The sequence below is a fragment of the Pleurodeles waltl genome, chromosome 10, assembly GCF_031143425.1.
Source record: "Pleurodeles waltl isolate 20211129_DDA chromosome 10, aPleWal1.hap1.20221129, whole genome shotgun sequence".
NCBI classification, from domain to species: Eukaryota; Metazoa; Chordata; class Amphibia; order Caudata; family Salamandridae; genus Pleurodeles; species Pleurodeles waltl.
The window spans coordinates 478,657,832-478,685,657 of record NC_090449.1 but is presented as its reverse complement, the minus strand read 5'-3'; positions in this window follow the sequence as shown (position 1 = coordinate 478,685,657).

Genomic DNA, 27,826 nt, shown 5'->3' with positions numbered 1-27,826 from the left:
TTCCTTCCACCCAGCGTTCCCCCAAGTCTCCCGATAAAAATGATACCTCACTTGTGTGGGTAGGCCTAGCGCCCGCGACAGGAAGTGGCCCAAAACACAACGTGGACACATCACATTTTTTCATAGAAAACAGTGCCTACCTGTGGATTTTGGCCTCTAGCTCAGCCGGCACCTGGGGAAACCTAGCAAACCAGCGCATTTTTTAAAACTAGAAACCCAGGGGAATCCAAGATGGGGTGACTTGTGGGGCTCTGACCAGGTTCTGTTACCCAGAATCCTTTGCAAACCTCAAACTTTGGCTAAAAAAACACATTTTCCTCAAATTTTGGTGACAGAAAGTTCTGAAATCAGAGAGGAGCCACAAATTTCCTTCCACCCAGCGTTCCCCCAAGTCTCCCGATAAAAATTATACCTCACTTGTGTGGGTAGGCCTAGCGCCCGCGACAGGAAATGCCCCAAAACGCAACGTGGACCCATCACATTTTTTGAAAGAAAACAGAGGTGTTTTTTGCAAACGTGCCTACCTGTAGATTTTGGCCTCTAGCTCATCCGGCACCTAGGGAAACCTACCAAACCTGTGCATTTTTTAAAACTAGAGACCTAGGGGAATCCAAGATCGGGTGACTTGTGGGGCTCTGACCAGGTTCTGTTACCCCAAATCCTTTGCAAACCGCAAAATTTGGCTAAAAAAAACAAGTTTTCGTCATATTTTGGTGACAGAAAGTTCTGGAACCAGAGAGGAGCCACAGATTTCCCTCCATCCAGCGTTCCCCCAAGTCTCCCGATAAAAATGATACCTCACTTGTGTGGGTAGGCCTAGCGCCCGCGACAGGAAATGCCCCAAAACGCAACGTGGACCCATCACATTTTTTTAAAGAAAACAGAGGTGTTTTTTGCAAACGTGCCTACCAGTAGATTTTGGCCTCTAGCTCAGCCGGCACCTAGGGAAACCTACCAAACGTGTGCATTTTTTAAAACTAGAGACCTAGGGGAATCCAAGATCGGGTGACTTGTGGGGCTCTGACCAGGTTCTGTTACCCAAAATCCTTTGCAAACCGCAAAATTTTGCTAAAAAAACACGTTTTCCTCATATTTTGGTGACAGAAAGTTCTGGAACCAGATAGGAGCCACAAATTTCCCTCCATCCAGCGTTCCCCCAAGTCTCCCGATAAAAATGATACCTCACTTGTGTGGGTAGGCCTAGCGCCCGCGACAGGAAATGGCCCAAAACACAACGTGGACACATCAAATTTTTTCATAGAAAACAGTGCCTACCTGCGGATTTTGGCCTCTAGCTCAGCCGGCACCTGGGGAAACGTAGCAAAGCAGCGCATTTTTTAAAACTAGAAACCCAGGGGAATCCAAGATGGGGTGACTTGTGGGGCTCTGACCAGGTTCTGTTACCCAGAATCCTTTGCAAACCTCAAACTTTGGCTAAAAAAAACACATTTTCCTCAAATTTTGGTGACAGAAAGTTCTGAAATCAGTGAGGAGCCACAAATTTCCTTCCCCCCAGCGTTCCCCCAAGTCTCCCGATAAAAATTATACCTCACTTGTGTGGGTAGGCCTAGCGCCCGCGACAGGAAATGCCCCAAAACACAACGTGGACCCATCACATTTTTTGAAAGAAAACAGAGGTGTTTTTTGCAAACGTGCCTACCTGTAGATTTTGGCCTCTAGCTCAGCCGGCATCTAGGGAAACCTACCAAACCTGTGCATTTTTTAAAACTAGAGACCTAGGGGAATCCAAGATCGGGTGACTTTTGGGGCTCTGACCAGGTTCTGTTACCCAAAATCCTTTGCAAACCGCACAATTTCGCTAAAAAAACAAGTTTTCCTCATATTTTGGTGACAGAAAGTTCTGGAACCAGAGAGGATCCACATATTTCCCTCCATCCAGCGTTCCCCCAAGTCTCCCGATAAAAATGATACCTCACTTGTGTGGGTAGGCCTAGCGCCCGCGACAGGAAATGCCCCAAAACGCAACGTGGACCCATCACATTTTTTGAAAGAAAACAGAGGTGTTTTTTGCAAACGTGCCTACCTGTAGATTTTGGCCTCTAGCTCAGCCGGCACCTAGGGAAACCTACCAAACCTGTGCATTTTTTTAAACTAGAGACCTAGGGGAATCCAAGATCGGGTGACTTGTGGGACTCTGACCAGGTTCTGTTACCCAAAATCCTTTGCAAAACGCAAAATTTGGCAAAAAAAAACACGTTTTCCTCACATTTTGGTGACAGAAAGTTCTGGAATCAGAGAGGAGCCACAAATTTCCCTCTATCCAGCGTTCCCCCAAGTCTCCCGATAAAAATGATACCTCACTTGTGTGGGTAGGCCTAGCGCCCGCGACAGGAAATGGCCCAAAACACAACGTGGACACATCACATTTTTTCATAGAAAACAGTGCCTACCTGTGGATTTTGGCCTCTAGCTCAGCCAGCACCTAGGGAAACCTAGCAAACCAGCGCATTTTTTAAAACTAGAAACCCAGGGGAATCCAAGATGGGGTGACTTGTGGGGCTCTGACCAGGTTCTGTTACCCAGAATCCTTTGCAAACCTCAAACTTTGGCTAAAAAAACACATTTTCCTCAAATTTTGGTGACAGAAAGTTCTGAAATCAGAGAGGAGCCACAAATTTCCTTACACCCAGCGTTCCCCCAAGTCTCCCGATAAACATTATACCTCACTTGTGTGGGTAGGCCTAGCGCCCGCGACAGGAAATGCCCCAAAACGCAACGTGGACCCATCACATTTTTGAAAGAAAACAGAGGTGTTTTTTGCAAACGTCCCTACCTGTCGATTTTGGCCTTTAGCTCAGCCGGCACCTAGGGAAACCTACCAAACCTGTGCATTTTTTAAAACTAGAGACCTAGGGGAATCCAAGATCGGGTGACTTGTGGGGCTCTGACCAGGTTCTGTTACCCAAAATCCTTTGCAAACCGCAAAATTTGGCAAAAAAAACATGTTTTCCTCACATTTTGGTGACAGAAAGTTCTGGAATCAGAGAGGAGCCACAAATTTCCCTCCATCCAGCGTTCCCCCAAGTCTCCCGATAAAAATGATACCTCACTTGTGTGGGTAGGCCTAGCGCCCGCGACAGGAAATGGCCCAAAACACAACGTGGACACATCAAATTTTTTCATAGAAAACAGTGCCTACCTGTGGATTTTGGCCTCTAGCTCAGCCGGCACCTGGGGAAACCTAGCAAACCAGCGCATTTTTTAAAACTAGAAACCCAGGGGAATCCAAGATGGGGTGACTTGTGGGGCTCTGACCAGGTTCTGTTACCCAGAATCCTTTGCAAACCTCAAACTTTGGCTAAAAAAACACATTTTCCTCAAATTTTGGTGACAGAAAGTTCTGAAATCAGAGAGGAGCCACAAATTTCCTTCCACCCAGCGTTCCCCCAAGTCTCCCGATAAAAATGATACCTCACTTGTGTGGGTAGGCCTAGCGCCCGCGACAGGAAATGCCCCAAAACGCAACGTGGACCCATCACATTTTTTGAAAGAAAACAGAGGTGTTTTTTGCAAACGTGCCTACCTGTAGATTTTGGCCTCTAGCTCAGCCGGCACCTAGGGAAACCTACCAAACCTGTGCATTTTTTAAAACTAGAGACCTAGGGGAATCCAAGATCGGGTGACTTGTGGGGCTCTGACCAGGTTCTGTTACCCAAAATCCTTTGCAAACCGCAAAATTTCGCTAAAAAAACACGTTTTCCTCATATTTTGGTGACAGAAAGTTCTGGAACCAGAGAGGAGCCACATATTTCCCTCCATCCAGCGTTCCCCTCAAGTCTTCCGATAAAAATGATACCTCACTTGTGTGGGTAGGCCTAGCGCCCGCGACAGGAAATGCCCCAAAACGCAACGTGGACCCATCACATTTTTTGAAAGAAAACAGAGGTGTTTTTTGCAAACGTGCCTACCTGTAGATTTTGGCCTCTAGCTCAGCCGGCACCTAGGGAAACCTACCAAACCTGTGCATTTTTTAAAACTAGAGACCTAGGGGAATCCAAGATCGGGTGACTTGTGGGGCTCTGACCAGGTTCTGTTACCCAAAATCCTTTGCAAACCGCAAAATTTGGCTAAAAAAACACGTTTTCCTCATATTTTGGTGACAGAAAGTTCTGGAACCAGAGAGGAGCCACAAATTTCCCTCCATCCAGCGTTCCCCCAAGTCTCCCGATAAAAATGATACCTCACTTGTGTGGGTAGGCCTAGCGCCCGCGACAGGAAATGGCCCAAAACACAACGTGGACACATCACATTTTTTCATAGAAAACAGTGCCTACCTGTGGATTTTGGCCTCTAGCTCAGCCGGCACCTGTGGAAACGTAGCAAACCAGCGCATTTTTTAAAACTAGAAACCCAGGGGAATCCAAGATGGGGTGACTTGTGGGGCTCTGACCAGGTTCTGTTACCCAGAATCCTTTGCAAACCTCAAACTTTGGCTAAAAAAAACACATATTCCTCAAATTTTGGTGACAGAAAGTTCTGAAATCAGAGAGGAGCCACAAATTTCCTTCCACCCAGCGTTCCCCCAAGTCTCCCGATAAAAATTATACCTCACTTGTGTGGGTAGGCCTAGCGCCCGTGACAGGAAATGCCCCAAAACGCAACGTGGACCCATCACATTTTTTGAAAGAAAACAGAGGTGTTTTTTGCAAACGTGCCTACCTGTAGATTTTGGCCTCTAGCTTAGCCGGCATCTAGGGAAACCTACCAAACCTGTGCATTTTTTAAAATTAGAGACCTAGGGAAATCCAAGATCGGGTGACTTGTGGGGCTCTGACCAGGTTCTGTTACCCAAAATCCTTTGCAAACCACAAAATTTGGCTAAAAAAACACGTTTTCCTCATATTTTGGTGACAGAAAGTTCTGGAACCAGAGAGGAGCCACAAATTTCCCTCCATCCAGCGTTCCCCCAAGTCTCCCGATAAAAATGATACCTCACTTGTGTGGGTACGCCTAGCGCCCGCGACAGGAAATGGCCCAAAACACAACGTGGACACATCACATTTTTTCATAGAAAACAGTGCCTACCTGTGGATTTTGGCCTCTAGCTCAGCCGGCACCTGGGGAAACCTAGCAAACCAGCGCATTTCTTAACACTAGAAACCCAGGGGAATCCAAGATGGGGTGACTTGTGGGGCTCTGACCAGGTTCTGTTACCCAGAATCCTTTGCAAACCTCAAACTTTGGCTAAAAAAAAACATTTTCCTCAAATTTTGGTGGCAGAAAGTTCTGAAATCAGGGAGGAGCCACAAATTTCCTTCCACCCAGCGTTCCCCCAAGTCTCCCGATAAAAATGATACCTCACTTGTGTGGGTAGGCCTAGCGCCCGCGACAGGAAATGGCCCAAAACACAACGTGGACACATCACATTTTTTCATAGAAAACAGTGCCTACCTGTGGATTTTGGCCTCTAGCTCAGCCAGCACCTGGGGAAACTTAGCAAACCAGCGCATTTTTTAAAACTAGAAACCCAGGGGAATCCAAGATGGGGTGACTTGTGGGGATCTGACCAGGTTCTGTTACCCAGAATCCTTTGCAAACCTCAAACTTTGGCTAAAAAAACACATTTTCCTCAAATTTTGGTGACAGAAAGTTCTGAAATCAGAGAGGAGCCACAAATTTCCTTACACCCAGCGTTCCCCCAAGTCTCCCGATAAACATTATACCTCACTTGTGTGGGTAGGCCTAGCGCCCGCGACAGGAAATGCCCCAAAACGCAACGTGGACCCATCACATTTTTGAAAGAAAACAGAGGTGTTTTTTGCAAACGTGCCTACCTGTAGATTTTGGCCTTTAGCTCAGCCGGCACCTAGGGAAACCTACCAAACCTGTGCATTTTTTAAAACTAGAGACCTAGGGGAATCCATGATCGGGTGACTTGTGGGGCTCTGACCAGGTTCTGTTACCCAAAATCCTTTGCAAACAGCAAAATTTGGCAAAAAAAACATGTTTTCCTCACATTTTGGTGACAGAAAGTTCTGGAATCAGAGAGGAGCCACAAATTTCCCTCCATCCAGCGTTCCCCCAAGTCTCCCGATAAAAATGATACCTCACTTGTGTGGGTAGGCCTAGCACCCGCGACAGGAAATGGCCCAAAACACAACGTGGACACATCACATTTTTTCATAGAAAACAGTGCCTACCTGTGGATTTTGGCCTCTAGCTCAGCCGGCACCTGGGGAAACCTAGCAAACCAGCGCATTTTTTAAAACTAGAAACCCAGGGGAATCCAAGATGGGGTGACTTGTGGGGCTCTGACCAGGTTCTGTTACCCAGAATCCTTTGCAAACCTCAAACTTTGGCTAAAAAAACACATTTTCCTCAAATTTTGGTGACAGAAAGTTCTGAAATCAGAGAGGAGCCACAAATTTCCTTCCACCCAGCGTTCCCCCAAGTCTCCCGATAAATATTATACCTCACTTGTGTGGGTAGGCCTAGCGCCCGCGACAGGAAATGCCCCAAAACGCAACGTGGACCCATCACATTTTTTGAAAGAAAACAGAGGTGTTTTTTGCAAACGTGCCTACGTGTAGATTTTGGCCTCTAGCTCAGCCGGCACCTAGGGAAACCTACCAAACCTGTGCATTTTTTAAAACTAGAGACCTAGGGGAATCCAAGATCGGGTGACTTGTGGGGCTCTGACCAGGTTCTGTTACCCAAAATCCTTTGCAAACCGCAAAATGTGGCAAAAAAAACACGTTTTCCTCATATTTTGGTGACAGAAAGTTCTGTCACCAGAGAGGAGCCACAAATTTCCCTCCATCCAGCGTTCCCCCAAGTCTCCCGATAAAAATGATACCTCACTTGTGTGGGTAGGCCTAGCGCCCGCGACAGGAAATGGCCCAAAACACAACGTGGACACATCACATTTTTTCATAGAAAACAGTGCCTACCTGTGGATTTTGGCCTCTAGCTCAGCCGGCACCTGTGGAAACGTAGCAAACCAGCGCATTTTTTAAAACTAGAAACCCAGGGGAATCCAAGATGGGGTGACTTGTGGGGCTCTGACCAGGTTCTGTTACCCAGAATCCTTTGCAAACCTCAAACTTTGGCTAAAAAAAACACATATTCCTCAAATTTTGGTGACAGAAAGTTCTGAAATCAGAGAGGAGCCACAAATTTCCTTCCACCCAGCGTTCCCCCAAGTCTCCCGATAAAAATTATACCTCACTTGTGTGGGTAGGCCTAGCGCCCGCGACAGGAAATGCCCCAAAACGCAACGTGGACCCATCACATTTTTTGAAAGAAAACAGAGGTGTTTTTTGCAAACGTGCCTACCTGTAGATTTTGGCCTCTAGCTCAGCCGGCATCTAGGGAAACCTACCAAACCTGTGCATTTTTTAAAACTAGAGACCTAGGGGAATCCAAGATCGGGTGACTTTTGGGGCTCTGACCAGGTTCTGTTACCCAAAATCCTTTGCAAACCGCAAAATTTCGCCAAAAAAACAAGTTTTCCTCATATTTTGGTGACAGAAAGTTCTGGAACCAGAGAGGATCCACATATTTCCCTCCATCCAGCGTTCCCCCAAGTCTCCCGATAAAAATGATACCTCACTTGTGTGGGTAGGCCTAGCGCCCGCGACAGGAAATGCCCCAAAAGGCAACGTGGACCCATCACATTTTTTGAAAGAAAACAGAGGTGTTTTTTGCAAACGTGCCTACCTGTAGATTTTGGCCTCTAGCTCAGCCGGCACCTAGGGAAACCTACCAAACCTGTGCTTTTATTAAAACTAGAGACCTAGGGGAATCCAAGATCGGGTGACTTGTGGGGCTCTGACCAGGTTCTGTTACCCAAAATCCTTTGCAAACCGCAAAATTTGGCTAAAAAAACACGTTTTCCTCATATTTTGGTGACAGAAAGTTCTGGAACCAGAGAGGAGCCACAAATTTCCCTCCATCCAGCGTTCCCCCAAGTCTCCCGATAAAAATGATACCTCACTTGTGTGGGTAGGCCTAGCGCCAGCGACAGGAAATGGCCCAAAACACAACGTGGACACATCACATTTTTTCATAGAAAACAGTGCCTACCTGTGGATTTTGGCCTCTAGCTCAGCCGGCACCTGGGGAAACCTAGGAAACCAGCGCATTTTTTAAAACTAGAAACCCAGGGGAATCCAAGATGGGGTGACTTGTGGGGCTCTGACCAGGTTCTGTTACCCAGAATCCTTTGCAAACCTCAAACTTTGGCTAAAAAAACACATTTTCCTCAAATTTTGGTGACAGAAAGTTCTGAAATCAGAGAGGAGCCACAAATTTCCTTCCACCCAGCGTTCCCCCAAGTCTCCCGATAAATATTATACCTCACTTGTGTGGGTAGGCCTAGCGCCCGCGACAGGAAATGCCCCAAAACGCAACGTGGACCCATCACATTTTTTGAAAGAAAACAGAGGTGTTTTTTGCAAACGTGCCTACGTGTAGATTTTGGCCTCTAGCTCAGCCGGCACCTAGGGAAACCTACCAAACCTGTGCATTTTTTAAAACTAGAGACCTAGGGGAATCCAAGATCGGGTGACTTGTGGGGCTCTGACCAGGTTCTGTTACCCAAAATCCTTTGCAAACCGCAAAATGTGGCAAAAAAAACACGTTTTCCTCATATTTTGGTGACAGAAAGTTCTGTCACCAGAGAGGAGCCACAAATTTCCCTCCATCCAGCGTTCCCCCAAGTCTCCCGATAAAAATGATACCTCACTTGTGTGGGTAGGCCTAGCGCCCGCGACAGGAAATGGCCCAAAACACAACGTGGACACATCACATTTTTTCATAGAAAACAGTGCCTACCTGTGGATTTTGGCCTCTAGCTCAGCCGGCACCTGTGGAAACGTAGCAAACCAGCGCATTTTTTAAAACTAGAAACCCAGGGGAATCCAAGATGGGGTGACTTGTGGGGCTCTGACCAGGTTCTGTTACCCAGAATCCTTTGCAAACCTCAAACTTTGGCTAAAAAAAACACATATTCCTCAAATTTTGGTGACAGAAAGTTCTGAAATCAGAGAGGAGCCACAAATTTCCTTCCACCCAGCGTTCCCCCAAGTCTCCCGATAAAAATTATACCTCACTTGTGTGGGTAGGCCTAGCGCCCGCGACAGGAAATGCCCCAAAACGCAACGTGGACCCATCACATTTTTTGAAAGAAAACAGAGGTGTTTTTTGCAAACGTGCCTACCTGTAGATTTTGGCCTCTAGCTCAGCCGGCATCTAGGGAAACCTACCAAACCTGTGCATTTTTTAAAACTAGAGACCTAGGGGAATCCAAGATCGGGTGACTTTTGGGGCTCTGACCAGGTTCTGTTACCCAAAATCCTTTGCAAACCGCAAAATTTCGCCAAAAAAACAAGTTTTCCTCATATTTTGGTGACAGAAAGTTCTGGAACCAGAGAGGATCCACATATTTCCCTCCATCCAGCGTTCCCCCAAGTCTCCCGATAAAAATGATACCTCACTTGTGTGGGTAGGCCTAGCGCCCGCGACAGGAAATGCCCCAAAAGGCAACGTGGACCCATCACATTTTTTGAAAGAAAACAGAGGTGTTTTTTGCAAACGTGCCTACCTGTAGATTTTGGCCTCTAGCTCAGCCGGCACCTAGGGAAACCTACCAAACCTGTGCTTTTATTAAAACTAGAGACCTAGGGGAATCCAAGATCGGGTGACTTGTGGGGCTCTGACCAGGTTCTGTTACCCAAAATCCTTTGCAAACCGCAAAATTTGGCTAAAAAAACACGTTTTCCTCATATTTTGGTGACAGAAAGTTCTGGAACCAGAGAGGAGCCACAAATTTCCCTCCATCCAGCGTTCCCCCAAGTCTCCCGATAAAAATGATACCTCACTTGTGTGGGTAGGCCTAGCGCCAGCGACAGGAAATGGCCCAAAACACAACGTGGACACATCACATTTTTTCATAGAAAACAGTGCCTACCTGTGGATTTTGGCCTCTAGCTCAGCCGGCACCTGGGGAAACCTAGGAAACCAGCGCATTTTTTAAAACTAGAAACCCAGGGGAATCCAAGATGGGGTGACTTGTGGGGCTCTGACCAGGTTCTGTTACCCAGAATCCTTTGCAAACCTCAAACTTTGGCTAAAAAAACACATTTTCCTCAAATTTTGGTGACAGAAAGTTCTGAAATCAGAGAGGAGCCACGAATTTCCTTCCACCCAGCGTTCCCCCAAGTCTCCTGATAAAAATGATACCTCACTTGTGTGGGTAGGCCTAGCGCCCGCGACAGGAAATGCCCCAAAACGCAACGTGGACCCATCACATTTTTTGAAAGAAAACAGAGGTGTTTTTTGCAAACGTGCCTACTTGTAGATTTTGGCCTCTAGCTCAGCCGGCACCTAGGGAAACCTACCAAACCTGTGCATTTTTTAAAACTAGAGACCTAGGGGAATTCAAGATCGGGTGACTTGTGGGGCTCTGACCAGGTTCTGTTACCCAACATCCTTTGCAAACCGCAAAATTTGGCTAAAAAAACACGTTTTCCTCATATTTTGGTGACAGAAAGTTCTGGAACCAGAGAAAAGCCACGAATTTCCCTCCATCCAGCGTTCCCCCAAGTCTCCCGATAAAAATGATACCTCACTTGTGTGGGTAGGCCTAGCGCCCGCGACAGGAAATGGCCCAAAACACAACGTGGACACATCACATTTTTTCATAGAAAACAGTGCCTACCTGTGGATTTTGGCCTCTAGCTCAGCCGGCACCTGGGGAAACCTAGCAAACCAGCGCATTTCTTAACACTAGAAACACAGGGGAATCCAAGATGGGGTGACTTGTGGGGCTCTGACCAGGTTCTGTTACCCAGAATCATTTGCAAACCTCAAACTTTGGCTAAAAAAACAAATTTTCCTCAAATTTTGGTGGCAGAAAGTTCTGAAATCAGAGAGGAGCCACAAATTTCCTTCCACCCAGCGTTCACCCAAGTCTCCCGATAAAAATGATACCTCACTTGTGTGGGTAGGCCTAGCGCCCGCGACAGGAAATGCCCCAAAACGCAACGTGGACCCATCACATTTTTTGAAAGAAAACAGAGGTGTTTTTTGCAAACGGACCTACCTGTAGATTTTGGCCTCTAGCTCAGCCGGCACCTCGGTAAACCTACCAAACCTGTGCATTTTTTTTAAACTAGAGAGCTAGGGGAATCCAAGATCGGGTGACTTGTGGGGCTCTGACCAGGTTCTGTTACCCAAAATCCTTTGCAAAACGCAAAATTTGGCAAAAAAAAACACAATTTCCTCACATTTTGGTGATAGAAAGTTCTGGAATCAGAGAGGAGCCACAAATTTCCTTCCACCCAGCGTTCCCCCAAGTCTCCCGATAAAAATTATACCTCACTTGTGTGGGTAGGCCTAGCGCCCGCGACAGGAAATGCCCCAAAACGCAACGTGGACCCATCACATTTTTTGAAAGAAAACAGAGGTGTTTTTTGCAAACGTGCCTACCTGTAGATTTTGGCCTCTAGCTCAGCTGGCATCTAGGGAAACCTACCAAACCTGTGCATTTTTTAAAACTAGAGACCTAGGGAAATCCAAGATCGGGTGACTTTTGGGGCTCTGACCAGGTTCTGTTACCCAAAATCCTTTGCAAACCGCAAAATTTCGCTAAAAAAACAAGTTTTCCTCATATTTTGGTGACAGAAAGTTCTGGAACCAGAGAGGATCCACATATTTCCCTCCATCCAGCGTTCCCCCAAGTCTCCCGATAAAAATGATACCTCACTTGTGTGGGTAGGACTAGCGCCCGCGACAGGAAATGCCCCAAAACGCAACGTGGACCCATCACATTTTTTGAAAGAAAACAGAGGTGTTTTTGGCAAACGTGCCTACCTGTAGATTTTGGCCTCTAGCTCAGCCGGCACCTAGGGAAACCTACCAAACCTGTGCTTTTATTAAAACTAGAGACCTAGGGGAATCCAAGATCGGGTGACTTGTGGGGCTCTGACCAGGTTCTGTTACCCAAAATCCTTTGCAAACCGCAAAATTTGGCTAAAAAAACACGTTTTCCTCATATTTTGGTGACAGAAAGTTCTGGAACCAGAGAGGATCCACATATTTCCCTCCATCCAGCGTTCCCCCAAGTCTCCCGATAAAAATGATACCTCACTTGTGTGGGTAGGCCTAGCGCCCGCGACAGGAAATGCCCCAAAATGCAACGTGGACCCATCACATTTTTTGAAAGAAAACAGAGGTGTTTTTTGCAAACGTGCCTACCTGTAGATTTTGGCCTCTAGCTCAGCCGGCACCTAGGGAAACCTACCAAACCTGTGCATTTTTTTAAACTAGAGACCTAGGGGAATCCAAGATCGGGTGACTTGTAGGACTCTGACCAGGTTCTGTTACCCAAAATCCTTTGCAAAACGCAAAAGTTGGCAAAAAAAAACACGTTTTCCTCACATTTTGGTGACAGAAAGTTCTGGAATCAGAGAGGAGCCACAAATTTCCCTCCATCCAGCGTTCCCCCAAGTCTCCCGATAAAAATGATACCTCACTTGTGTGGGTAGGCCTAGCGCCCGCGACAGGAAATGGCCCAAAACACAACGTGGACACATCACATTTTTTCATAGAAAACAGTGCCTACCTGTGGATTTTGGCCTCTAGCTCAGCCAGCACCTGGGGAAACCTAGCAAACCAGCGCATTTTTTAAAACTAGAAACCCAGGGGAATCCAAGATGGGGTGACTTGTGGGGATCTGACCAGGTTCTGTTACCCAGAATCCTTTGCAAACCTCAAACTTTGGCTAAAAAAACACATTTTCCTCAAATTTTGGTGACAGAAAGTTCTGAAATCAGAGAGGAGCCACAAATTTCCTTACACCCAGCGTTCCCCCAAGTCTCCCGATAAACATTATACCTCACTTGTGTGGGTAGGCCTAGCGCCCGCGACAGGAAATGCCCCAAAACGCAACGTGGACCCATCACATTTTTGAAAGAAAACAGAGGTGTTTTTTGCAAACGTGCCTACCTGTAGATTTTGGCCTTTAGCTCAGCCGGCACCTAGGGAAACCTACCAAACCTGTGCATTTTTTAAAACTAGAGACCTAGGGGAATCCATGATCGGGTGACTTGTGGGGCTCTGACCAGGTTCTGTTACCCAAAATCCTTTGCAAACCGCAAAATTTGGCACAAAAAACATGTTTTCCTCACATTTTGGTGACAGAAAGTTCTGGAATCAGAGAGGAGCCACAAATTTCCCTCCATCCAGCGTTCCCCCAAGTCTCCCGATAAAAATGATACCTCACTTGTGTGGGTAGGCCTAGCGCCCGCGACAGGAAATGGCCCAAAACACAACGTGGACACATCAAATTTTTTCATAGAAAACAGTGCCTACCTGTGGATTTTGGCCTCTAGCTCAGCCGGCACCTGGGGAAATGTAGCAAAGCAGCGCATTTTTTAAAACTAGAAACCCAGGGGAATCCAAGATGGGGTGACTTGTGGGGCTCTGACCAGGTTCTGTTACCCAGAATCCTTTGCAAACCTCAAACTTTGGCTAAAAAAAACACATTTTCCTCAAATTTTGGTGACAGAAAGTTCTGAAATCAGAGAGGAGCCACAAATTTCCTTCCCCCAGCGTTCCCCCAAGTCTCCCGATAAAAATGATACCTCACTTGTGTGGGTAGGCCTAGCGCCCGCGACAGGAAATGCCCCAAAACGCAACGTGGACCCATCACATTTTTTGAAAGAAAACAGAGGTGTTTTTTGCAAACGTGCCTACCTGTAGATTTTGGCCTCTAGCTCAGCCGGCATCTAGGGAAACCTACCAAACCTGTGCATTTTTTAAAACTAGAGACCTAGGGGAATCCAAGATCGGGTGACTTTTGGGGCTCTGACCAGGTTCTGTTACCCAAAATCCTTTGCAAACCGCAAAATTTCGCTAAAAAAACAAGTTTTCCTCATATTTTGGTGACAGAAAGTTCTGGAACCAGAGAGGATCCACATATTTCCCTCCATCCAGCGTTCCCCCAAGTCTCCCGATAAAAATGATACCTCACTTGTGTGGGTAGGCCTAGCGCCCGCGACAGGAAATGCCCCAAAATGCAACGTGGACCCATCACATTTTTTGAAAGAAAACAGAGGTGTTTTTTGCAAACGGACCTACCTGTAGATTTTGGCCTCTAGCTCAGCCGGCACCTAGGGAAACCTACCAAACCTGTGCATTTTTTTAAACTAGAGACCTAGGGGAATCCAAGATCGGGTGACTTGTGGGACTCTGACCAGGTTCTGTTACCCAAAATCCTTTGCAAAACGCAAAAGTTGGCAAAAAAAAACACGTTTTCCTCACATTTTGGTGACAGAAAGTTCTGGAATCAGAGAGGAGCCACAAATTTCCCTCCATCCAGCGTTCCCCCAAGTCTCCCGATAAAAATGATACCTCACTTGTGTGGGTAGGCCTAGCGCCCGCGACAGGAAATGGCCCAAAACACAACGTGGACACATCACATTTTTTCATAGAAAACAGTGCCTACCTGTGGATTTTGGCCTCTAGCTCAGCCAGCACCTGGGGAAACCTAGCAAACCAGCGCATTTTTTAAAACTAGAAACCCAGGGGAATCCAAGATAGGGTGACTTGTGGGGATCTGACCAGGTTCTGTTACCCAGAATCCTTTGCAAACCTCAAACTTTGGCTAAACAAACACATTTTCCTCAAATTTTGGTGACAGAAAGTTCTGAAATCAGAGAGGAGCCACAAATTTCCTTACACCCAGCGTTCCCCCAAGTCTCCCGATAAACATTATACCTCACTTGTGTGGGTAGGCCTAGCGCCCGCGACAGGAAATGCCCCAAAACGCAACGTGGACCCATCACATTTTTGAAAGAAAACAGAGGTGTTTTTTGCAAACGTGCCTACCTGTAGATTTTGGCCTTTAGCTCAGCCGGCACCTAGGGAAACCTACCAAACCTGTGCATTTTTTTAAACTAGAGACCTAGGGGAATCCAACATCGGGTGACTTTCTGGGGCTCTAACTAGGTTCTGTTACCCAAAATCCTTTGCAAACCGCAAAATTTGGCTAAAAAAACACGTTTTCCTCACATTTTGGTGACAGAAAGTTCTGGAATCAGAGAGGAGCCACAAATTTCCCTCCATCCAGCGTTCCCCCAAGTCTCCCGATAAAAATGATACCTCACTTGTGTGGGTAGGCCTAGCGCCCGCGACAGGAAATGGCCCAAAACACAACGTGGACACATCACATTTTTTCATAGAAAACAGTGCCTACCTGTGGATTTTGGCCTCTAGCTCAGCCGGCACCTGGGGAAACCTAGCAAACCAGCGCATTTTTTAAAACTAGAAACCCAGGGGAATCCAAGATGGGGTGACTTGTGGGGCTCTGACCAGGTTCTGTTACCCAGAATCCTTTGCAAACCTCAAACTTTGGCTAAAAAAACACATTTTCCTCAAATTTTGGTGACAGAAAGTTCTGAAATCAGAGAGGAGCCACAAATTTCCTTCCACCTAGCGTTCCCCCAAGTCTCCCGATAAAAATTATACCTCACTTGTGTGGGTAGGCCTAGCGCCCGCGACAGGAAATGCCCCAAAACGCAACGTGGACCCATCACATTTTTTGAAAGAAAACAGAGGTGTTTTTTGCAAACGTGCCTACCTGTAGATTTTGGCCTCTAGCTCAGCCGGCATCTAGGGAAACCTACCAAACCTGTGCATTTTTTAAAACTAGAGACCTAGGGAAATCCAAGATCGGGTGACTTTTGGGGCTCTGACCAGGTTCTGTTACCCAAAATCCTTTGCAAACCGCAAAATTTCGCTAAAAAAACAAGTTTTCCTCATATTTTGGTGACAGAAAGTTCTGGAACCAGAGAGGATCCACATATTTCCCTCCATCCAGCGTTCCCCCAAGTCTCCCGATAAAAATGATACCTCACTTGTGTGGGTAGGCCTAGCGCCCGCGACAGGAAATGCCCAAAACGCAACGTGGACACATCACATTTTTTGAAAGAAAACAGAGGTGTTTTTTGCAAACGTGCCTACCTGTAGATTTTGGCCTCTAGCTCAGCCGGCACCTAGGGAAACCTACCAAACCTGTGCATTTTTTAAAACTAGAGACCTAGGGGAATCCAAGATCGGGTGACTTGTGGGGCTCTGACCAGGTTCTGTTACCCAAAATCCTTTGCAAACCGCAAAATGTGGCTAAAAAAACACGTTTTCCTCATATTTTGGTGACAGAAAGTTCTGGAACCAGAGAGGAGCCACAAATTTCCCTCCATCCAGCGTTCCCCCAAGTCTCCCGATAAAAATGATACCTCACTTGTGTGGGTAGGCCTAGCGCCCGCGACAGGAAATGGCCCAAAACACAACGTGGACACATTACATTTTTTCATAGAAAACAGTGCCTACCTGTGGATTTTGGCCTCTAGCTCAGCCGGCACCTGTGGAAACGTAGCAAACCAGTGCATTTTTTAAAACTAGAAACCCAGGGGAATCCAAGATGGGGTGACTTGTGGGGCTCTGACCAGGTTCTGTTACCCAGAATCCTTTGCAAACCTCAAACTTTGGCTAAAAAAAACACATATTCCTCAAATTTTGGTGACAGAAAGTTCTGAAATCAGAGAGGAGCCACAAATTTCCTTCCACCCAGCGTTCCCCCAAGTCTCCCGATAAAAATTATACCTCACTTGTGTGGGTAGGCCTAGCGCCCGCGACAGGAAATGCCCCAAAACGCAACGTGGACCCATCACATTTTTTGAAAGAAAACAGAGGTGTTTTTTGCAAACGTGCCTACCTGTAGATTTTGGCCTCTAGCTCAGCCGGCATCTAGGGAAACCTACCAAACCTGTGCATTTTTTAAAACTAGAGACCTAGGGGAATCCAAGATCGGGTGACTTTTGGGGCTCTGACCAGGTTCTGTTACCCAAAATCCTTTGCAAACCGCAAAATTTCACCAAAAAAACAAGTTTTCCTCATATTTTGGTGACAGAAAGTTCTGGAACCAGAGAGGAGCCACAAATTTCCCTCCATCCAGCGTTCCCCCAAGTCTCCCGATAAAAATGATACCTCACTTGTGTGGGTAGGCCTAGCGCCCGCGACAGGAAATGGCCCAAAACACAACGTGGACACATCACATTTTTTCATAGAAAACAGTGCCTACCTGTGGATTTTGGCCTCTAGCTCAGCCGGCACCTGGGGAAACCTAGGAAACCAGCGCATTTTTTAAAACTAGAAACCCAGGGGAATCCAAGATGGGGTGACTTGTGGGGCTCTGACCAGGTTCTGTTACCCAGAATCCTTTGCAAACCTCAAACTTTGGCTAAAAAAACACATTTTCCTCAAATTTTGGTGACAGAAAGTTCTGAAATCAGAGAGGAGCCACGAATTTCCTTCCACCCAGCGTTCCCCCAAGTCTCCTGATAAAAATGATACCTCACTTGTGTGGGTAGGCCTAGCGCCCGCGACAGGAAATGGCCCAAAACGCAACGTGGACCCATCACATTTTTTGAAAGAAAACAGAGGTGTTTTTTGCAAACCTGCCTACTTGTAGATTTTGGCCTCTAGCTCAGCCGGCACCTAGGGAAACCTACCAAACCTGTGCATTTTTTAAAACTAGAGACCTAGGGGAATTCAAGATCGGGTGACTTGTGGGGCTCTGACCAGGTTCTGTTACCCAACATCCTTTGCAAACCGCAAAATTTGGCTAAAAAAACACGTTTTCCTCATATTTTGGTGACAGAAAGTTCTGGAACCAGAGAAAAGCCACGAATTTCCCTCCATCCAGCGTTCCCCCAAGTCTCCCGATAAAAATGATACCTCACTTGTGTGGGTAGGCCTAGCGCCCGCGACAGGAAATGGCCCAAAACACAACGTGGACACATCACATTTTTTCATAGAAAACAGTGCCTACCTGTGGATTTTGGCCTCTAGCTCAGCCGGCACCTGGGGAAACCTAGCAAACCAGCGCATTTCTTAACACTAGAAACCCAGGGGAATCCAAGATGGGGTGACTTGTGGGGCTCTGACCAGGTTCTGTTACCCAGAATCATTTGCAAACCTCAAACTTTGGCTAAAAAAACAAATTTTCCTCAAATTTTGGTGGCAGAAAGTTCTGAAATCAGAGAGGAGCCATAAATTTCCTTCCACCCAGCGTTCACCCAAGTCTCCCGATAAAAATGATACCTCACTTGTGTGGGTAGGCCTAGCGCCCGCGACAGGAAATGCCCCAAAACGCAACGTGGACCCATCACATTTTTTGAAAGAAAACAGAGGTGTTTTTTGCAAACGGACCTACCTGTAGATTTTGGCCTCTAGCTCAGCCGGCACCTCGGTAAACCTACCAAACCTGTGCATTTTTTTTAAACTAGAGAGCTAGGGGAATCCAAGATCGGGTGACTTGTGGGGCTCTGACCAGGTTCTGTTACCCAAAATCCTTTGCAAAACGCAAAATTTGGCAAACAAAACACGATTTCCTCACATTTTGGTGATAGAAAGTTCTGGAATCAGAGAGGAGCCACAAATTTCCTTCCACCCAGCGTTCCCCCAAGTCTCCCGATAAAAATTATACCTCACTTGTGTGGGTAGGCCTAGCGCCCGCGACAGGAAATGCCCCAAAACGCAACGTGGACCCATCACATTTTTTGAAAGAAAACAGAGGTGTTTTTTGCAAACGTGCCTACCTGTAGATTTTGGCCTCTAGCTCAGCTGGCATCTAGGGAAACCTACCAAACCTGTGCATTTTTTAAAACTAGAGACCTAGGGAAATCCAAGATCGGGTGACTTTTGGGGCTCTGACCAGGTTCTGTTACCCAAAATCCTTTGCAAACCGCAAAATTTCGCTAAAAAAACAAGTTTTCCTCATATTTTGGTGACAGAAAGTTCTGGAACCAGAGAGGATCCACATATTTCCCTCCATCCAGCGTTCCCCCAAGTCTCCCGATAAAAATGATACCTCACTTGTGTGGGTAGGCCTAGCGCCCGCGACAGGAAATGCCCCAAAACGCAACGTGGACCCATCACATTTTTTGAAAGAAAACAGAGGTGTTTTTGGCAAACGTGCCTACCTGTAGATTTTGGCCTCTAGCTCAGCCGGCACCTAGGGAAACCTACCAAACCTGTGCATTTTTTAAAACTAGAGACCTAGGGGAATCCAAGATCGGGTGACTTGTGGGGCTCTGACCAGGTTCTGTTACCCAAAATCCTTTGCAAACCGCAAAATTTGGCTAAAAAAACACGTTTTCCTCATATTTTGGTGACAGAAAGTTCTGGAACCAGAGAGGATCCACATATTTCCCTCCATCCAGCGTTCCCCCAAGTCTCCCGATAAAAATGATACCTCACTTGTGTGGGTAGGCCTAGCGCCCGCGACAGGAAATGCCCCAAAATGCAACGTGGACCCATCACATTTTTTGAAAGAAAACAGAGGTGTTTTTTGCAAACGTGCCTACCTGTAGATTTTGGCCTCTAGCTCAGCCGGCACCTAGGGAAACCTACCAAACCTGTGCATTTTTTTAAACTAGAGACCTAGAGGAATCCAAGATCGGGTGACTTGTGGGACTCTGACCAGGTTCTGTTACCCAAAATCCTTTGCAAAACGCAAAAGTTGGCAAAAAAAAACACGTTTTCCTCACATTTTGGTGACAGAAAGTTCTGGAATCAGAGAGGAGCCACAAATTTCCCTCCATCCAGCGTTCCCCCAAGTCTCCCGATAAAAATGATACCTCACTTGTGTGGGTAGGCCTAGCGCCCGCGACAGGAAATGGCCCAAAACACAACGTGGACACATCACATTTTTTCATAGAAAACAGTGCCTACCTGTGGATTTTGGCCTCTAGCTCAGCCAGCACCTGGGGAAACCAAGCAAACCAGCGCATTTTTTAAAACTAGAAACCCAGGGGAATCCAAGATGGGGTGACTTGTGGGGATCTGACCAGGTTCTGTTACCCAGAATCCTTTGCAAACCTCAAACTTTGGCTAAAAAAACACATTTTCCTCAAATTTTGGTGACAGAAAGTTCTGAAATCAGAGAGGAGCCACAAATTTCCTTACACCCAGCGTTCCCCCAAGTCTCCCGATAAACATTATACCTCACTTGTGTGGGTAGGACTAGCGCCCGCGACAGGAAATGCCCCAAAACGCAACGTGGACCCATCACATTTTTGAAAGAAAACAGAGGTGTTTTTTGCAAACGTGCCTACCTGTAGATTTTGGCCTTTAGCTCAGCCGGCAACTAGGGAAACCTACCAAACCTGTGCATTTTTTAAAACTAGAGACCTAGGGGAATCCATGATCGGGTGACTTGTGGGGCTCTGACCAGGTTCTGTTACCCAAAATCCTTTGCAAACCGCAAAATTTGGCAAAAAAAACATGTTTTCCTCACATTTTGGTGACAGAAAGTTCTGGAATCAGAGAGGGGCCACAAATTTCCCTCCATCCAGCGTTCCCCCAAGTCTCCCGATAAAAATGATACCTCACTTGTGTGGGTAGGCCTAGCGCCCGCGACAGGAAATGGCCCAAAACACAACGTGGACACATCACATTTTTTCATAGAAAACAGTGCCTACCTGTGGATTTTGGCCTCTAGCTCAGCCGGCACCTGGGGAAACCTAGCAAACCAGCGCATTTTTTAAAACTAGAAACCCAGGGGAATCCAAGATGGGGTGACTTGTGGGGCTCTGACCAGGTTCTGTTACCCAGAATCCTTTGCAAACCTCAAACTTTGGCTAAAAAAACACATTTTCCTCAAATTTTGGTGACAGAAAGTTCTGAAATCAGAGAGGAGCCACAAATTTCCTTCCACCCAGCGTTCCCCCAAGTCTCCCGATAAAAATTATACCTCACTTGTGTGGGTAGGCCTAGCGCCCGCGACAGGAAATGCCCCAAAACGCAACGTGGACCCATCACATTTTTTGAAAGAAAACAGAGGTGTTTTTTGCAAACGTGCCTACCTGTAGATTTTGGCCTCTAGCTCAGCCGGCACCTAGGGAAACCTACCAAACCTGTGCATTTTTTAAAACTAGAGACCTAGGGGAATCCAAGATCGGGTGACTTGTGGGGCTCTGACCAGGTTCTGTTACCCAAAATCCTTTGCAAACCGCAAAATGTGGCTAAAAAAACACGTTTTCCTCATATTTTGGTGACAGAAAGTTCTGGAACCAGAGAGGAGCCACAAATTTCCCTCCATCCAGCGTTCCCCCAAGTCTCCCAATAAAAATGATACCTCACTTGTGTGGGTAGGCCTAGCGCCCGCGACAGGAAATGGCCCAAAACACAACGTGGACACATCACATTTTTTCATAGAAAACAGTGCCTACCTGTGGATTTTGGCCTCTAGCTCAGCCGGCACCTGTGGAAACGTAGCAAACCAGCGCATTTTTTAAAACTAGAAACCCAGGGGAATCCAAGATGGGGTGACTTGTGGGGCTCTGACCAGGTTCTGTTACCCAGAATCCTTTGCAAACCTCAAACTTTGGCTAAAAAAAACACATATTCCTCAAATTTTGGTGACAGAAAGTTCTGAAATCAGAGAGGAGCCACAAATTTCCTTCCACCCAGCGTTCCCCCAAGTCTCCTGATAAAAATTATACCTCACTTGTGTGGGTAGGCCTAGCGCCCGCGACAGGAAATGCCCCAAAACGCAACGTGGACCCATCACATTTTTTGAAAGAAAACAGAGGTGTTTTTTGCAAACGTCCCTACCTGTAGATTTTGGCCTCTAGCTCAGCCGGCATCTAGGGAAACCTACCAAACCTGTGCATTTTTTAAAACTAGAGACCTAGGGAAATCCAAGATCGGGTGACTTTTGGGGCTCTGACCAGGTTCTGTTACCCAAAATCCTTTGCAAACCGCAAAATTTCGCTAAAAAAACAAGTTTTCCTCATATTTTGGTGACAGAAAGTTCTGGAACCAGAGAGGATCCACATATTTCCCTCCATCCAGCGTTCCCCCAAGTCTCCCGATAAAAATGATACCTCACTTGTGTGGGTAGGCCTAGCGCCCGCGACAGGAAATGCCCCAAAACGCAACGTGGACCCATCACATTTTTTTAAAGAAAACAGAGGTGTTTTTTGCAAACGTGCCTACCTGTAGATTTTGGCCTCTAGCTCAGCCGGCACCTAGGGAAACCTACCAAACCTGTGCATTTTTTAAAACTAGAGACCTAGGGGAATCCAAGATCGGGTGACTTGTGTGGCTCTGACCAGGTTCTGTTACCCAAAATCCTTTGCAAACCGCAAAATGTGGCTAAAAAAACACGTTTTCCTCATATTTTGGTGACAGAAAGTTCTGGAACCAGAGAGGAGCCACAAATTTCCCTCCATCCAGCGTTCCCCCAAGTCTCCCGATAAAAATGATACCTCACTTGTGTGGGTAGGCCTAGCGCCCGCGACAGGAAATGGCCCAAAACACAACGTGGACACATCACATTTTTTCATAGAAAACAGTGCCTACCTGTGGATTTTGGCCTCTAGCTCAGCCGGCACCTAGGGAAACCTACCAAACCTGTGCATTTTTTAAAACTAGAGACCTAGGGGAATCCAAGATCGGGTGACTTGTGGGGCTCTGACCAGGTTCTGTTACCCAAAATCCTTTGCAAAACGCATAATTTGGCAAAAAAAACACGTTTTCCTCACATTTTGGTGACAGAAAGTTCTGGAATCAGAGAGGAGCCACAAATTTCCCTCCATCCAGCGTTCCCCCAAGTCTCCCGATAAAAATTATACCTCACTTGTGTGGGTAGGCCTAGCGCCCGCGACAGGAAATGCCCCAAAACGCAACGTGGACCCATCACATTTTTTGAAAGAAAACAGAGGTGTTTTTTGCAAACGTCCCTACCTGTAGATTTTGGCCTCTAGCTCAGCCGGCATCTAGGGAAACCTACCAAACCTGTGCATTTTTTAAAACTAGAGACCTAGGGAAATCCAAGATCGGGTGACTTTTGGGGCTCTGACCAGGTTCTGTTACCCAAAATCCTTTGCAAACCGCAAAATTTCGCTAAAAAAACAAGTTTTCCTCATATTTTGGTGACAGAAAGTTCTGGAACCAGAGAGGATCCACATATTTCCCTCCATCCAGCGTTCCCCCAAGTCTCCCGATAAAAATGATACCTCACTTGTGTGGGTAGGCCTAGCGCCCGCGACAGGAAATGCCCCAAAACGCAACGTGGACCCATCACATTTTTTTAAAGAAAACAGAGGTGTTTTTTGCAAACGTGCCTACCTGTAGATTTTGGCCTCTAGCTCAGCCGGCACCTAGGGAAACCTACCAAACCTGTGCATTTTTTAAAACTAGAGACCTAGGGGAATCCAAGATCGGGTGACTTGTGTGGCTCTGACCAGGTTCTGTTACCCAAAATCCTTTGCAAACCGCAAAATGTGGCTAAAAAAACACGTTTTCCTCATATTTTGGTGACAGAAAGTTCTGGAACCAGAGAGGAGCCACAAATTTCCCTCCATCCAGCGTTCCCCCAAGTCTCCCGATAAAAATGATACCTCACTTGTGTGGGTAGGCCTAGCGCCCGCGACAGGAAATGGCCCAAAACACAACGTGGACACATCACATTTTTTCATAGAAAACAGTGCCTACCTGTGGATTTTGGCCTCTAGCTCAGCCGGCACCTGTGGAAACGTAGCAAACCAGCGCATTTTTTAAAACTAGAAACCAAGGGGAATCCAAGATGGGGTGACTTGTGGGGCTCTGACCAGGTTCTGTTACCCAGAATCCTTTGCAAACCTCAAACTTTGGCTAAAAAAAACACATATTCCTCAAATTTTGGTGACAGAAAGTTCTGAAATCAGAGAGGAGCCACAAATTTCCTTCCACCCAGCGTTCCCCCAAGTCTCCCGATAAAAATTATACCTCACTTGTGTGGGTAGGCCTAGCGCCCGCGACAGGAAATGCCCCAAAACGCAACGTGGACCCATCACATTTTTTTAAAGAAAACAGAGGTGTTTTTTGCAAACGTGCCTACCTGTAGATTTTGGCCTCTAGCTCAGCCGGCATCTAGGGAAACCTACCAAACCTGTGCATTTTTTAAAACTAGAGACCTAGGGGAATCCAAGATCGGGTGACTTTTGGGGCTCTGACCAGGTTCTGTTACCCAAAATCCTTTGCAAACCGCAAAATTTCGCCAAAAAAACAAGTTTTCCTCATATTTTGGTGACAGAAAGTTCTGGAACCAGAGAGGATCCACATATTTCCCTCCATCCAGCGTTCCCCCAAGTCTCCCGATAAAAATGATACCTCACTTGTGTGGGTAGGCCTAGCGCCCGCGACAGGAAATGCCCCAAAACGCAACGTGGACCCATCACATTTTTTGAAAGAAAACAGAGGTGTTTTTTGCAAATGTGCCTACCTGTAGATTTTGGCCTCTAGCTCAGCCGGCACCTAGGGAAACCTACCAAACCTGTGCTTTTATTAAAACTAGAGACCTAGGGGAATCCAAGATCGGGTGACTTGTGGGGCTCTGACCAGGTTCTGTTACCCAAAATCCTTTGCAAACCGCAAAATTTGGCTAAAAAAACACGTTTTCCTCATATTTTGGTGACAGAAAGTTCTGGAACCAGAGAGGAGCCACAAATTTCCCACCATCCAGCGTTCCCCCCAAGTCTCCCGATAAAAATGATACCTCACTTGTGTGGGTAGGCCTAGCGCCCGCGACAGGAAATGGCCCAAAACACAACGTGGACACATCACATTTTTTCATAGAAAACAGGGCCTACCTGTGGATTTTGGCCTCTAGCTCAGCCGGCACCTGGGGAAACCTAGGAAACCAGCGCATTTTTTAAAACTAGAAACCCAGGGGAATCCAAGATGGGGTGACTTGTGGGGCTCTGACCAGGTTCTGTTACCCAGAATCCTTTGCAAACCTCAAACTTTGGCTAAAAAAACACATTTTCCTCAAATTTTGGTGACAGAAAGTTCTGAAATCAGAGAGGAGCCACGAATTTCCTTCCACCCAGCGTTCCCCCAAGTCTCCTGATAAAAATGATACCTCACTTGTGTGGGTAGGCCTAGCGCCCGCGACAGGAAATGCCCCAAAACGCAACGTGGACCCATCACATTTTTTGAAAGAAAACAGAGGTGTTTTTTGCAAACGTGCCTACTTGTAGATTTTGGCCTCTAGCTCAGCCGGCACCTAGGGAAACCTACCAAACCTGTGCATTTTTTAAAACTAGAGACCTAGGGAAATTCAAGATCGGGTGACTTGTGGGGCTCTGACCAGGTTCTGTTACCCAACATCCTTTGCAAACCGCAAAATTTGGCTAAAAAAACAAGTTTTCCTCATATTTTGGTGACAGAAAGTTCTGGAACCAGAGAAAAGCCACGAATTTCCCTCCATCCAGCGTTCCCCCAAGTCTCCCGATAAAAATGATACCTCACTTGTGTGGGTAGGCCTAGCGCCCGCGACAGGAAATGGCCCAAAACACAACGTGGACACATCACATTTTTTCATAGAAAACAGTGCCTACCGGTGGATTTTGGCTTCTAGCTCAGCCGGCACCTGGGGAAACCTAGCAAACCAGCGCATTTCTTAACACTAGAAACCCAGGGGAATCCAAGATGGGGTGACTTGTGGGGCTCTGACCAGGTTCTGTTACCCAGAATCATTTGCAAACCTCAAACTTTGGCTAAAAAAACAAATTTTCCTCAAATTTTGGTGGCAGAAAGTTCTGAAATCAGAGAGAAGCCACAAATTTCCTTCCACCCAGCGTTCACCCAAGTCTCCCGATAAAAATGATACCTCACTTGTGTGGGTAGGCCTAGCGCCCGCGACAGGAAATGCCCCAAAACGCAACGTGGACCCATCACATTTTTTGAAAGAAAACAGAGGTGTTTTTTGCAAACGGACCTACCTGTAGATTTTGGCCTCTAGCTCAGCCGGCACCTCGGTAAACCTACCAAACCTGTGCATTTTTTTTAAACTAGAGAGCTAGGGGAATCCAAGATCGGGTGACTTGTGGGGCTCTGACCAGGTTCTGTTACCCAAAATCCTTTGCAAAACACAAAATTTGGCAAAAAAAACACGATTTCCTCACATTTTGGTGATAGAAAGTTCTGGAATCAGAGAGGAGCCACAAATTTCCTTCCACCCAGCGTTCCCCCAAGTCTCCCGATAAAAATTATACCTCACTTGTGTGGGTAGGCCTAGCGCCCGCGACAGGAAATGCCCCAAAACGCAACGTGGACCCATCACATTTTTTGAAAGAAAACAGAGGTGTTTTTTGCAAACGTGCCTACCTGTAGATTTTTGCCTCTAGCTCAGCTGGCATCTAGGGAAACCTACCAAACCTGTGCATTTTTTAAAACTAGAGACCTAGGGAAATCCAAGATCGGGTGACTTTTGGGGCTCTGACCAGGTTCTGTTACCCAAAATCCTTTGCAAACCGCAAAATTTCGCTAAAAAAACAAGTTTTCCTCATATTTTGGTGACAGAAAGTTCTGGAACCAGAGAGGATCCACATATTTCCCTCCATCCAGTGTTCCCCCAAGTCTCCCGATAAAAATGATACCTCACTTGTGTGGGTAGGCCTAGCGCCCGCGACAGGAAATGCCCCAAAACGCAACGTGGACCCATCACATTTTTTGAAAGAAAACAGAGGTGTTTTTGGCAAACGTGCCTACCTGTAGATTTTGGCCTCTAGCTCAGCCGGCACCTAGGGAAACCTACCAAACCTGTGCTTTTATTAAAACTAGAGACCTAGGGGAATCCAAGATCGGGTGACTTGTGGGGCTCTGACCAGGTTCTGTTACCCAAAATCCTTTGCAAACCGCAAAATTTGGCTAAAAAAACACGTTTTCCTCATATTTTGGTGACAGAAAGTTCTGGAACCAGAGAGGAGCCACAAATTTCCCTCCATCCAGCGTTCCCCCAAGTCTCCCGATAAAAATGATACCTCACTTGTGTGGGTAGGCCTAGCGCCCGCGACAGGAAATGGCCCAAAATACAACGTGGACACATCACATTTTTTCATAGAAAACAGTGCCTACCTGTGGATTTTGGCCTCTAGCTCAGCCGGCACCTGTGGAAACGTAGCAAACCAGCGCATTTTTTAAAACTAGAAACCCAGGGGAATCCAAGATGGGGTGACTTGTGGGGCTCTGACCAGGTTCTGTTACCCAGAATCCTTTGCAAACCTCAAACTTTGGTTAAAAAAAACACATATTCCTCAAATTTTGGTGACAGAAAGTTCTGAAATCAGAGAGGAGCCACAAATTTCCTTCCACCCAGCGTTCCCCCAAGTCTCCCGATAAAAATGATACCTCACTTGTGTGGGTAGGCCTAGCGCCCGCGACAGGAAATGCCCCAAAACGCAACGTGGACCCATCACATTTTTTGAAAGAAAACAGAGGTGTTTTTTGCAAACGTGCCTACCTGTAGATTTTGGCCTCTAGCTCAGCCGGCATCTAGGGAAACCTACCAAACCTGTGCATTTTTTAAAACTAGAGACCTAGGGGAATCCAAGATCGGGTGACTTTTGGGGCTCTGACCAGGTTCTGTTACCCAAAATCCTTTGCAAACCGCAAAATTTCGCTAAAAAAACAAGTTTTCCTCATATTTTGGTGACAGAAAGTTCTGGAACCAGAGAGGATCCACATATTTCCCTCCATCCAGCGTTCCCCCAAGTCTCCCGATAAAAATGATACCTCACTTGTGTGGGTAGGCCTAGCGCCCGCGACAGGAAATGCCCCAAAACGCAACATGGACCCATCACATTTTTTGAAAGAAAACAGAGGTGTTTTTTGCAAACGTGCCTACCTGTAGATTTTGGCCTCTAGCTCAGCCGGCACCTAGGGAAACCTACCAAACCTGTGCTTTTATTAAAACTAGAGACCTAGGGGAATCCAAGATCGGGTGACTTGTGGGGCTCTGACCAGGTTCTGT